We start from the raw sequence: 14,337 nt of genomic DNA on the forward strand, positions 1-14,337 counted from the left end.
CAAGGCTCGTCTCCTCTGCCAGACAGCTCACCTTGACCTCTAACTGATCTGACCAAACTAACCAAACTAATGACAGCTAATATAATTTTGCAAGAACTATGCACAAGCAATCGGTGCACACCAAAGTGAGGACCTGTGTAGAGTTTATGTGGCCGAGTCCACACGTAGTACACAGAGTATGACTGGAAGGATGCCGTTGTGTGTCATGGTGTGCGTGTGTGTGTGTGCGCGTGCGTGTGTGTGTAACTTGGCCTCCATGACTAATTTAAGGGCATTATCTGACGGGTAGGTGACGTATCCACAGGGTCTGCTGAAGCGCTACATTAAATGTCAATCTGCACACTCGGCTGGCGCCCAGGTGCACAAACACAACAGGAACGACCCACAGAGGGGCAAACCACCACACGCACACACAGACATTTTAAAGTAAAATGTCTCCTTTTGAATTTACCGGTTGTGTACTTAATCTAAACAAATATGAAGGAAATAGATGAAGAGGAAACAAACTGAAGGTGGTAAACGTGTGAATCAAACCCCCGCCCCTAGTGGCAATGTGTAGTCCACAACCACTGGATCTGCAGCAGGCCAGTGCTAGCATGGCACCTCATTCTACAAGGCACACAATAAGGGTCCAGGCAACATGACATGAGGAGGACTACAGAATTTGGCCAGTCTCAGAGTAACCAACAGGCACAACTAACAGTGAATAATTCATGGTGATTTCTGGGTATGGTGTGTGTGTGTGTGTGTGTGTGTGTGTGTGTGTGTGTGGTGTGTGTGTGTGTGTGTGTGTGTGTGTGTGTGTGTGGTGTGTGTGTGTGTGGTGGTGTGTGTGTTGTGTGTGGTGTGTGTGTGTGTGTGTGTGTGTGTGTGTGTGTGTGTGTGTGTGTGTGTGCGTGCGTGCGTGCGTGCGTGCGTGCGTGTGTGTGTGTGCGTGCGTGCAACGCTCAGGTTCTGGCAACAAACAACTTGGTAGAGTGGGCCAGATCTTTGCTTTGTCTAGTCTGGCGGGACGAATGCCACTCTTAGGCACTGAACTCTACACCTCTCTCTTGTGCACGTCTTCCCTCCCTCCCTCCATGGACCCACAATCTCCATATTTCACCTCTTTCCTCTCCACTCCCTCTTTCTGCCCTTCCTCCCATCCCTGATGTCGGTGGGCTGTGTTGCGACGCGTCACTGTTCTGATAGCGCCCGTTAAATTATGGAAGGGGTCTTGGGCGACTGTAGCATTAATGAAACATGCAGGCCTGCCTGCTCCTACGCTGCTTTGTGGTTGAGAGCGGGAAATGTGTTACAGCCTTAAATTATTCCGTTTAAATATGACAGCAACCTTCACGCCAAGGGCGGTGCCAACCAAGTGGCTTCCGCACCACCTGCCACCCCTCCCCTGGTGTCCACACCTCGAGCGTGAAGCTTGGGCTGTCAAAGTTAAGCACTGAAGAAGATCTTCTTGGTATCTACTTGTAGTCTCTCTCTCCAGAAGGGTTAGCTGTTAGTGAGCACAGACAGGGGTCATCATGATGATGTGGTCGGTGACACTTTGCTTCTTGAAAGTCCAATATCTTGAAAACTTGACTGCTGACATTTAAAACATTTTGGGATTGTATCAAAAATGAAAAACCCCCCACCAAAATATAGTTTGAGTGGAATTCCCCTTTAAAGCTTTGCCCCCTCAAAGCTGTAGCTTAGCGAAACATTTAGCCTACAACAGCAGCAGCAGCGCACCTCAGGTTTCCACTGTAAAAGGCCATATAAAACATCTCCTGGGTCTCCCGGGTGGCGCAGTGGTCTAGGGCACTGCATCACCAGAGTCTCTGGGTTCACGCCCAGGCTCTGTCGCAGCCGGCCGCAACCGGGAGGTCCGTGGGGCGACGCACAATTGGCATAGCGTCGTCCGGGTTAGGGAGGGTTTGGCCGGTAGGGAGGGTTTGGCCGGTAGGGATATCCTTGTCTCAGTATGTAAAATGTAATAAAATGTATGCACTCTACTGTAAGTCGCTCTGGATAAGAGCGTCTGCTAAATGACTAAAATGTAAAATGTAAAAAATGATCTCAGCTGGAACAGTAACGATGGATACATCCCCGTCTGAGCAAGGTGACCCATAAACCCAGAGATAGAGGAGAGACACACCCTGTAGAGATGACAGCACACCTTACACTGACTAATAATGTTGGAGCGTGGCTGGAAGACAGCAGGGCAAACGTGTGTGTGTGTGTGTGTGTGTCCAGCCTCCTCCTCAGCCTCCTTCAGGCGCCAGCGCGGAGGCCTTTTCACACATACAGCTAGGTGACATCACCCTAATGGCCCTTATCTCAATCTGCTTTAAAAGCATCTTGCGTTTCCTTTTGATCTTTTCACCCCTGGAAAACACTTTTTAATAAGACCACCTCTCCTCTCCAACCCCCCATGCTGTGTTTTGTCCCTTTCCTCTTGCGGTGCGGCCAGACTGCGAGGCGCGGGCAGAGGGGTACCGTGGTTTTAATGGGCATTAACTGGGGGGCTGTTGAGGCTCAAGTGCTACAAAACCACAGCTCCAGGAGGGCTCTGGGAGATGTCTGAGTGTGTAATGTCTGCAAGTAGTGTGTGTGCATGGCCACACACACACATGCCTGTGTGCGTGCATGCGTGAGAGAGTACCTTTAACTGTGTTCTTGACTTGTACTGTATGTTCAGTGTGCGTATGTACCCTCACTGTGTCTGCCAGAAGTGTGTGTGTGTGTGTGTGTATCTGCCAGAGGGCGACTGACAGAGCCGAGAGGCTCTGCGGCCTTGCTGTGTGATCTTAGTACTGTATGACTGTGGCCTCTGTCCTTCATACCGCTGCCTCTCTGATAGGCATCATCCAGACACACTGGAGAGGGGCGCCTGAGACGACCCATCCTCTGTCTCACTCACACACACGGCTCACCGGCTCCAGAGGGCCTCAACAGACTCTACAATTAATACCCCTCATCTCTTCATCATCTTTAAGAGCCGTCTGTCTGCACATTAAATATTAATGCACAGAGGGCATAGAGCTCCTACACTAGTCATCAATAATACACAATACCCACCGAGAGTTGTTCTGTGGCTGTCTCTGCCTGCCTGGCGTCATGGCTGGGGGGAAAGAGACAAAACTGCATCRTAATAGGAGACTTTAAACATTCATATTCTGATAGCACTGATATAGTCTCAACTGGATAGTCAACTAGAGGGAAAACCTTAAGCTTTGACAACATCAAAGGGTCAYATACAAACCATAGGCCTATTGTAAATAAGCATAAAGAATGTGTGCATTGTAAGACACTAAACAGGCACACAAGAAGACACACAAAAGAGGTATGGAGCACTATGCAAAAACACAAACAAACCTTCACATGTAACACTCACGTATCTGTGCACGTGCGAGCACCAACACACAGCCACAGTGACATGAGAGAGCCAGCTGGTCCCTAAGTGGACTGGTGGTGGTGATGTGACAGAGACACAGAGCCTGAATGGAAATCTATTATTCATGGAGGGAAGCATAACAAACAAAGGAGGACAAAGTATTTATCAATGGGCCCTTAGAAGTGTCTGGTTAACTGAAKGAGAATACCAGGTTTTATGTAAGGTATTTGTCAGCCTACAGCTGTTTAAGAGACACCTATTAGGTCTACATAGGCCTACACTACCGTTCAAAAGTTTGGGGTCACATAGAAATGTCCTTGTTTTTGAAAGAAAAGCTCATTTTTCATCAAATTGATCAGAAATACAGTGTAGACATTGTTAATGTTGTAAATGACTATTGTAGCTGGAAACAGCAGATTTTTTAAATGGAATATCTACATAGGCATACAGAGGCCCATTATCAGCAACCATCACTCCTGTGTTCCAATGGCACGTTGTGTTAGCTWAACCAAGTTTATCATTTTAAAAGGCTCTTGCTCAGGTCCTCTTGCTCAGTTGTGCACCGGGGCCTCCCACTCCTCTTTCTATTCTGGTTAGAGACAGTTAGCGCTGTTCTGTGAAGGGAGTAGTACACAGCGTTGTACAAGATCTTCAGTTTCTTGGCAATTTCTCGCATGYAWTAGCCTTCATTTCTCAGAACAAGAATAGACTGACGAGTTTCAGAAGAAAGGTCTTTGTTTCTGGCCATTTTGAGCCTGTAATCGAACCSACAAATGCTGATGCCCCAGATATTTAAATAGTCTAAAGAAGGCCAGTTTCATTGCTTCTTTAATCAGCACAACAGTTCGCAGCTGTGCTAACATAATTGCAAAARGGTTTTATAATGATCAATTAGCCTTTTAAAATGATAAACTTGGTTTAGCTAACACAACGTGCCATTGGAACACAGGAGTGATGGTTGCTGATAATGGGCCTCTGTACGCCTATGTAGATATTCCATAAAAAATCTGCCGCTTCCAGCTACAAGAGTCATTTACAACATTAACCATGTCTACACTGTATTTCTGATCAATTTGATATTTTAAATGGACAAAAAAATAGCTTTTCTTTCAAAAACAAGGACATTTCTAAGTGATCCCAAACTTTTGAAAGTTTGTGTATATTACAGCTGCTATGGACTCTTAGGACCTCTTCCTTTGGCATGCTTTTGAAATCAAACAAAACGTCTTTACTCTCTACTTATCTCAACCTCATACCAGTTGCGCCAAACTTGCTTACACACAGCAAGGATATCATGAGTACATTAAAACACTCGACCTCAATATGTGGTCTCTAGCCCCTCCTYGTGGTAAATGGTAGGAACTGAAGATGATTTAAAGGAGAAAGTGGTGAGTGAAAATTAGGAACACATCAGCTCAGTGGTTCTCAATGGTCGTGTTCACTATGGCACTCTGAAGCTAAACGTTTTGCAACGGAAAAAGAAAATCTATTGAACTTTTTTCAAAACGCGCTATGCTTGGCTACATAGTCCAATTCCTTTCTGAGCATCGTTAACCATCAGATTGTTTCTGGATACTATGAAAAAAATAATGAAACGTAACATCAGTGGTGAGGCTGAAATTAAGGTTGGAGGTTTCTCCTGATCTGTGACTTGCTGATGACATGGCTGCCAGCCTCTAGCTGGATAGAGAACTTGACCCCCAGCTCTGAMGAGAAGGATCCCATAGGAGACAATGTGCCTGAGGTCAGCACGATGCTGTGAACACTGTCCGAGATGTCTGAGAACGCCTGCCACCACACACACACCACCACACCCCTTAGGACAGGCAGCGCTCCACGTAATGTAATAATACGCTATGAGTAACATGTACTTTTATCCCCCAATATAAAAGTTGTATACACAGCATTTACGCTCCAGTACATCCTCCCCTGCTACTCACCAGGGCTGGGTTGAGGCACCAGAAGCTGAGTGTGTCTACGAGGGTCTTGGTCTTGGCACTGTMGCGTCGGCGGTTGGGCCTGGCGAAGAAGCCCTGAGCATCTGGCACGTCTGGAGCAGTGGTCCAGGTGTAGGACTGCTGCAGCGCCACGCGGTAGTCCTCTGCAAACCTGACCACGGGAACATGAACAGGACAGAAGTCTTCGTCAGTGATCGAAAGTGTTAGTATAATGTATTTTGTAGTATGTCGTTATGTTGATCTTGTTTTTCACCCTGACTATAATTCACATTTCCCAATTAGGACAATACAAATACTGACTGATTGTTAAAGACTGGTTCACAGACTGCRTCTGACCTGCTCTTCTCCCTGCAGAGGAAGTCCAGCACAATGAAGAGACTCTTGAGGACAGAGGAGCTGGCTGAGCTGATGGTGGGGACCTCCAATGTGTCCTCTCTCCCATTCACTAGCCCAACTCCTCCTCTTTCTCCAATACCGCTGCTAGGTGCTTCTATACAGAGGGAGAGATGAGGGAGGGAAGGAGAGATGTGGAGAGAAAAGATAGATGCTGTAGGCCTCCCTAAACACACAAGTCTTGCAAAAAAAAAAGGGGGTGAAAGTGAGAGAGATCAAAAGACAGGGATTGAGACAGGTGAGAGGAGACCTAGGTGATCAACAACATTATCTGACCTGCAGCATGGCAAAGGTGTCAGTGGTGATGCCCTCGGTATGGAAGAATCCCAGAACCTCCTTGCCATTCCACACCTTACAGGACATCTCATACTCCCTCTCAGCTAGAACACTGCAGCTCTCCTGCATCCAACTACATCACAGGAGGAACAGACAAACTGACAGAGCGCGAGAGCGGCCATCTTAGAACTACTGTTTGATATTGAGGAAAGCAAGTCTAGTGAAGACATTCTTTACAAGTATTGATTACATTTAATTTTTAACCAAGACGGGTTGATTAGTAGACCAGTTGTGCTAGTGCTGGGCTAGAAAGAATGTACCAGGAATAGATAGGTAGAGAAACACTACAGTAGTTTCAGTAGGGGAGGAGGTGATGATGAGAGGGCAGGCTGCAGCAGAAGGCCCAGAGGGGTTAAGGTCTAACTCACTCCAGGAGTTTAGGGCCTATTTACTTGAGCAGGGAACAGCAGAACGCCTGCAGTGGTTCGTGGTTGGAGCATCTGATGTTATGGGTCACCATCCCATCCAGCTTCTCCCTGGCAGACAGCAGCTGGGGTTTGTTCAGGGTGTAGCTGGCACAGTCCTCTATGTTGTGGGCCTCATCCAGAACCCCAATCTGACCCTTCAGGTTGATGTGAATCTGCAGGGGAGGAGAGGGGTAAGAGAGGAGTGGAAGGAGATAGCCTCCCCTCACTCCTCTCCCGCTCCACCCTAGTAGACATGCAGTGGGTTTGACCAGGTAGTGTTCAAGGAATATGTTCAGCTAAAAGTAAAAGGACACATCTATTCTTTAATGTGTGAAACCACCTTTTCATCAGGCCTACATCCTCATCACTCACTCCTTCTCTAACTCCAACAACAATTCCCTGCGTCCCTCGTTCCACCAGACTCACGCTCTCCCTGATGAAGGGGTCCAGTAGGTAGCTTTAGGGATAGAAGACTAGACCCATCTCTCACTCCTCCTTATCCCAGTCTCTCTGCTCCCCTCACCATGCCTGCCTCTCCCACCAGACCCAAGCTCTCCCTGATGAGGTCCAGTAGATAGTTGTAGGGACAGAATACGATACAGGCATGAGGTCCCTGGCAGCGTAGTAGGAGCAGGTCCTCAGCCTTCCCTCCAGCCAAACCAGGTCCTCTATGTCCCAGGACTGTTGGAGACCATGGACCCAGTGCAGTGTTCTGMTCCTGCATATTGTGCACGCCGTTTTTTGAAGCGGTACGACACGCCCTGCGTGTGGTACGTAAGAGAGAGAGGAGGGGTTGTTTTCATCTTTGACAATACACACATGAAAACTAATTAAGTTCAGCTCACTGGTGACCTTGAGGACCTCTCAGAACCAACACTGATCAATACCTTCATCATGGTTTATACACATAGGACACACACTCAATATAGGCCGGTACCAACAACAACTCTTCTGGCATTACCAATAGCTCGGGGTAATTCCCAAGCGGCAGTCTCCAGTCTCATGTACTAAGGCCCATTACCTGGTCATCAGAGGCGCCTCATCTACCACCATGTCACAACCAGCCGGCTCCCCGGTGACACACACACACACACACACACGTGACGACTATACTCCGTTACCGCCAAAGGCATGGAAAGAAAGGCAGCTATCAAAGGGGTGGATGGGTGCTCACTTTCTGCAACACATCATGGATAAACTTTTGCACCTAAAACGGTTTTGTTTCAAACGGTTCAGTGTGTGTGCGCGAGTGCGCATGTGGCGAAGGTTAAAGGATTAGCGTCCACTCAAGTAATTCTTATATTGGGTCAATGGCAGCTTAGGGGTGTGATTTGACTTCATGACTCCACAAAAAGAGAAAACACAACAGGGGAGTCTTAACCCAACTAAGCTCAGTCAGAGCCAGGTGTATGTAACAAGAGACTGGATTTAGACAGGGCCTAGAGAGTGGAGGGATAAACAGGGCTGATAGAAAGATGAGTGTGATGGAGCTGTGGCCATTCTATCCTCTAGGGTTATCGCGGGGACATCTATTCTCTGTAACAGATCAGGATGTAACACTGTCACCGTGGCGACTGTAGGCTGAGGTGGACAGGACAGATAGACACCTCTGGTGACAGCGAAATAGGGGCTTATTATACGATCAGGCTGACTCATGTGTGTGTGTGTATGTGTGTGCTCATTACACTAGCCCCCTCACCTTGAGGAGAACAGGAGTTAGGACTGTAACAGTTACACTGGCTATAAAGTCTCCCATCCGACACAAAACCTGTCTGAAGACTCGTGACACGTCATCGTGCTAGAGACTGACCAATTGGGGATATTATGGGGTGTGATTGCCACCTGGGGCGACAGTGATGGGGGTTGTCTGCCTGTCCTTTAACTGTGGGGTTGGGTTACGAAGCCTTTCTTTCTAGAGCTCAGAGGCGGCTCAAATTCACTCCCTTTAAGTGTCTGTCACTGGGATTAGAAACACCACTCAAACTCATGATCGGAGGTGTGTGTGTTTCCATGTCTGAAGAGGTCATGGTTTTCACAGCTGGATTGGGGTGAATCTCAGTTCAAAATAATTAAATTCAGGCCCAGTAATAGTCAACGACCTCCATTGAGAGGTATGAGGGCAACACTAATGTAGACTAGCTAGGAGCTGAGCTGATCTAAGCCCTGGGGTGGAGCAGGCCGAGAGGCCTTGACCTCGGCTCTACACAACAGGACCCTTATATTGGTGAAACTAGAAGTTAGGGAACTGGGCCAGCAACTGGACAGTCATCAGTTAAAATCCCAGGTTTGTGTGTATAGGGTTGCAAAGCTACCGGTAGTTTACCAAAAATAATTTAGGTAATTAAGAGAAAAACTATGGCAATCTATCGTAATTATGAATCACTTTAAAAAAATGACTCATATATAGAATTCATTTTTTATATCTGTGTCTATATTGTCCGTGAGTTTCTAGTAAATATGGTTCAAGAGAAAATTGCCTAATTAATGAAAAAAAGCATCTAATCAACAATGGCATTATTTTTCTATTAACTCTGCAACTCTTCAAACTATTAACTTTTTTCACAACTGCCATCAGTTTGACGCCAAAACATCGACAACATAAAAATATTTCATGCTGAAACCCAGTTGAAGTGAGGCAGTACCTCTGAGTGGACACAGGTGTGGTCCCTACTGGAGACGATGATGATGGGGGCGGAAGAGTAGAGAGCGTACGCTTCATCTCGTGGGCCATCTGAGTGATCTGTTTGTGGGAGCGAGTGCCGAAGATTATCTTGGGAACTTATTTCTTCTTGCTCTCTTTGTCCTTCTCCTTAGAAGCCTTTCCCTCGGCTACTTTCTGGCCGCCTTTGGACGAGGCACAGGGACAGAGAGAGCAGGACACCACGGAGGACTGGTGGACACATGGAGGGAGAGATGGAGGGAGAAGGAAGATAAAATAACAAGATTTCAAGAGTGTTATCTCTTCAGAAAATTGCGAATTTTTTATTTTTATTTTACATTGCTCACTATAAAAATATTGAGACCAAACAAAAATCACCAATACCAGACAACTGGTGAACTTTATATGCTCCATTGGTGAACATATAGTAAAGTATAGGAAGAATGTGTATATGCACACAATACTGCCTGTCAGTCATGGTTAGATTACATTACCTGACTGCTGAAAGCTGATAGGTTGCCATTGTTGGGGATGTGAAAGTGTAGCTGCTTTTTAATTGGCTGTTAGTAACCACAGGGGATGTGTGGCGTCACCTTCTCTTGACACACAGGTGAAGCGTAGCCAACAGCGTTGCTGAAACCAATACCAGTCAGGTGCTGAGCTCTTTTAAGTCGGACACTTTCCACCGCAAATAATTGGCATTAGTGTTAGTGAAAGGGGTACCAAACCATGAAGACTAAACAAGTCAACCTCAAATAGTACTGTTCACCGCAAAGTTCTAAGCTAACCACATAGTGTCCTTCAGCTGTTTCCATCAGAGGAAGTCAAATGTTCTCTTATGACACTGTTGAAGTAACCCTGAATCTAAACCTTGAGCTTAGTGACTGCACAAGTCACAAAATCTTTTACAATCTGGCACCAACCGGTTGATATGCCTCACCATATAAAGGAAAGCTCAGGGTGTGGGTTACACCTCCAGCAAGCTGAGCCTGTGGTGCTTCAGTAGAGACTAGAAGGGCCAGGCGTTTCAGGTTACCCTCCTCTCCACTCTTTTTCCAAAAGTGTTTGCCATTAAATATTACAATGTGTGTTAGGGGGCCCTAAAGGAGCTCAGCCACTTTTCCCTGGATTGAACAGGTATTCACTCTGGGTGGTAAACCGATTTCCTCGCTCTCAGCGGCAGTGGGTGGAATTGTCCAGTGTTGAATGAGCCGGTATGTGTCTGTTGCAGAGGGCAGCCAACACCATCAGGCCCCCTGTTAGTTATCTACATTCCATTCCAGGGGGGTGTCTGCTCGCTCCTGAGCCCAGCAGAGCCCCAAACCGTGTCGGTCTGCATCTCAGACGGGGACGGGCACGTAAAGGGATACTCTTGTCAACGGTATCCTGCTCCTGCCTCTTGACAAGGGCCTCTATTCAGCAGTGACCCCCCCCCCCCATCCATCCTCCCACCTGTCTATGAATAAGTAATTATTTGCCATGATTTCGCAGTAGGAGGGATATGTGGAGGGGTCTATTTAACGTGGCAGCAGGAGCAGCAGTTAAGGTGATCGGGCTCTGTTGCACAGGCGAGGAGCGGATCCGCAGAGCTGAGCAGTATAACTGGTCTGTTCCAACGATGTGGCCCTTCTGTAACCTGATCCTACTAGGTGCCCCTCTGTTTGTTCATCATGTCAGCTCAGGGCTCTTTATACCCTTAACTCACAGGAGCTGCCTCCTAAATGGTACCCTATTACGTTGCTTCTGCCTATAGTGTTCATAAGAAAACCCCTCTTTAAAGATATCACCCGGTGTGTTCCAAACAGTACTAGTTTCATCCTTATTGTCAGGGCAGAGTGAGTCAGAACCATGCCCTGGATGTGGTGGTGGTGGTGTGGTTCTCAGTCACTCAGTATACTCTTGGCCACGTAGACCTAGCTGATTCCAGCCCTGTGTGCCTTGAGTTTCAGCATTGCACAGCTGACACTTGAGAGGAGTCTTACACTTCGGGGGGGCCAGGTGATGGTGGTGGGGGGTTGGCGGGGACAGGCTGGCTCGCTGGATGCCAATTCGCTCCTCAGTCCTCAGGCTTCAAGGTTCAGAATGCACATGAAAATGTGCACACACACACAGGGGGTGGGCTGGCTGAGTCGCAAATAGATGACTGCAGTGCCATCCTGATCAAATACCTTAGGAGACATGACACAAACTAGGCATCACCCCTCTGCTCTGGTATGTCCCCCAAATGGCACCCTATTCCCTATATAATACATTACTTTTTGAACAGGGCCCATAGGGCTGTAGTCAAAAGTAGTGGACTATGTTGGAAATAGGGTGCCATTTGGGATGCACCCTGCTCTGCAACTGGCACAGGTGTGAGGCCCCCCCCCCCCGAATGGCCACCCAGCCCTACCTCCTCAGAAAGCAGCGGTTTATCCCTCTAGGTCCCGGGGCTCAGTAACCAGCGGGTGAACCCCATTCAATATTTATGCCTGGCTTTCACAGATCAGCGGCGAGGCAAACCCTCTTAATTAAAAAGTGGAGCTCTGTCCGTTCAAAGAGCCCCATTCAGGACGTCAGTCAGCAGCTTACAGCAGAGTACAGCCGGTCAGGTATCAGAGGAAACCCAAGACGAACAGCGGGAGGGGACTTTCTCCTCCTTCTAACTATTCCTTTTTCCCCCTCCTCTTCCTGCCATATGCAGCCTAAACACAACCTATATCACATGACACATTCACTTGGCACACAAGAAATGTGAGAACAATGCCAAAGGTATGTGATGGAGCAGAGCCACAGAATAAGTGGGCTATGCTGCCACCAAGTGGACACAAAGTAGTATTTGGGTGGCTGTACAACACACAAATATTTATCTTCATGGACTCTAATGGTTGGCATTAAGGTGGTAGTCAGTTGAGCTGTTCCTAGATCAGCATTAAAAAGCAACATATCCTTAGTTTAGAATAGATGTACTCACACAGCACTGTGCCTCACGAGGGCAGGTCCATCGGTCAGGTCTGGCCGATATTGCCAAAATATCATATCAGAATATTTTTCAAATGTTTGACTGTATAACAGTATTTGACTGTATTTTGTATCTGAATAATACAAGTTCTAAATATGTTTTATGAGTAGTGCATGACCCTAGGATGGCAGCAAATTAATTATAAGTGATTTGAATGGGCTTTCTACATTCTGATGGCTTTATGCTCAACCAAACTAAATCAAATCAAAGTTTAGCAGATGTTGTAGTGGGTGCAGCGAAATGCTTATGTTACTAGCTCCTAACAATGCAGCAAAATGTCAAAGAGTACACAATAATACAAAAATACTCAACAAAATTCAAGAAATGTCAGAACGAGGATTCAACTGCCTTTGAAAGTAGTCCAATTTCTAGAACGTTTCATTAAATTTAGCACTGTATAAAATATATTTGTAGACGGTAAAATTCCCTACCGGTATGAGTATCCGTACCGGTATACTGTACACAAAATATTTCCCCGCCCTAGCATCAGTTGAGCTGATCCTTAGATCAGCACTAAAAAGAAACATATCCTAAGTTTAGACTAGAAATTCTCACACAGTAGTGAGCCTCAGGGGGGAAGGTCCATCAATTTAGCTGATCCTAGATCAGCACTCCCCGGCAAGTGGCACCATATCCTTAGTTTAGATAGATGTACTCACACAGCAGTGTGTCTCAGGGAGCAGGTCTATAGTCTGTGCCTGGGTATTCAGCTCCACTGTCCAGGTCAGTGCTCCAGGCACTGGTCTCTCTCCCTCTGGCTCATCATCTATAAACACCACTCCCTACTCCAAGCACCTCCTCTTACAACCCCAAGGGGAACAGAGAGTAAGGGTTTTGTTATTGAGTGAATGTTGTACATTGTCCTATAAAAAAATGAATACAACATTTTTATAAAAGAACAAGGGTGTCAAAGTCCTGCGTAGATTATAAGATCATAATATCTTGTTTATGCAGTTCCTTAGATGTCAAATACTTCTTTAGACAGTCAAGGCAGTAAAGAGCTGATCATCTGCACAGACTAACATATTTTGTATACCCTGGAACAAGGCTACGCAACTTGAAACAGGGACAAATCAGAATGGTTAGACTTATTGGTCCGTCTGTGAAAGCATTGTTAATATGGCTACCCATAAAAATACATGAAATTCTACTGAATTCTATAAGGCTACCTAACTTCTGTTCCATGGTTGGGGTGTGGATGCATTTCCTATCAGGCTGGAAGTCATCCTTCTCCTGGTCGGAGGTGAGGGAGGTCTGGAACTTGTCAGACAGACGAGAAGCTAGAGACTTGGGCTTGTACTCCTCTGGTGGAGGGGGCACTGAATAGACAGAGACAAGTATCAACATTTGTATTGAATTGAAAAATGTCAAACCTGAGCTGAGCTAGGGGATTGGAGTGTGACTTAAACTGCAGTAAGTGCATCTACAGTACAGATAGTTTCTCTCAATCCATTCCTCAGAGGATCCTGACGGGGTGGACATCTTTGTTCTAGCCCAAGGGAACTGCATCTTCACCCCTGCAATGGTGTACTCCACAGGGTGAGCAGCCACTGTGACTGCCTTGACCAACTGGTATACACACTGGAAAGAAATGTTGCTGCAAATGACAATGTAATTCACATCGATTGGTCACATCCCCCTCACATGTGGCTCTGAGTAGGGGTGGGTATAATTTGTGGAACGTTCCAACAGGAATCTGTTCCAAAAACTTCGTAAATAACAAGGTTGCCAACAAACAACGCATAGAAAGTTGTATAGTAGCAAAATAAGTTACAGGGTAGGGAGTGGTTGACTATTTCATTAAGTTTTACACTCATTACGTTCGTTCCGAAAAATGTCTGTCCTCACTCTGGTAGCCTATGGACTAACATTAAGAATAAGCTACGTGGTGAGTTGATGCCTATTCGTCAAATAGTTGAATTGATCATGCTACTTTGTATGCGTTGTTTGTTGGCAACCTTGTACTTTACGCAGGTTTTGGAACAGATTCCTGTTGGAACGTTCCACAAATGATACCCACCCTCTGAGTAGAGCTAACTACATCAAAACCAAGGACCTCATACAACTACTGCTGTACAAACCTTTCACATTCATATACTGTCCAGGCTGCATCACATCCGGCGGTGATTGGGAGTCCCATAGGGCGGCGCACAACTGGCCCAGCATCGTCCGGGTTTGGCCGGCGTAGGCCGTCATTGTAAATAATAATT

The 14,337-nt window shown here is 46.5% G+C and overlaps 1 pseudogene; it reads right to left on the bottom strand.

Moving 5' to 3' along the window:
• LOC111956794 (Fanconi anemia group J protein homolog) overlaps positions 1 to 14,337 on the bottom strand; it is a 70,420-nt pseudogene that overhangs the window by 13,858 nt on the left and 42,225 nt on the right.

This window comes from Salvelinus sp. IW2-2015, linkage group LG4p, assembly GCF_002910315.2.
Source record: "Salvelinus sp. IW2-2015 linkage group LG4p, ASM291031v2, whole genome shotgun sequence".
NCBI lineage: Eukaryota > Metazoa > Chordata > Actinopteri > Salmoniformes > Salmonidae > Salvelinus > Salvelinus sp. IW2-2015.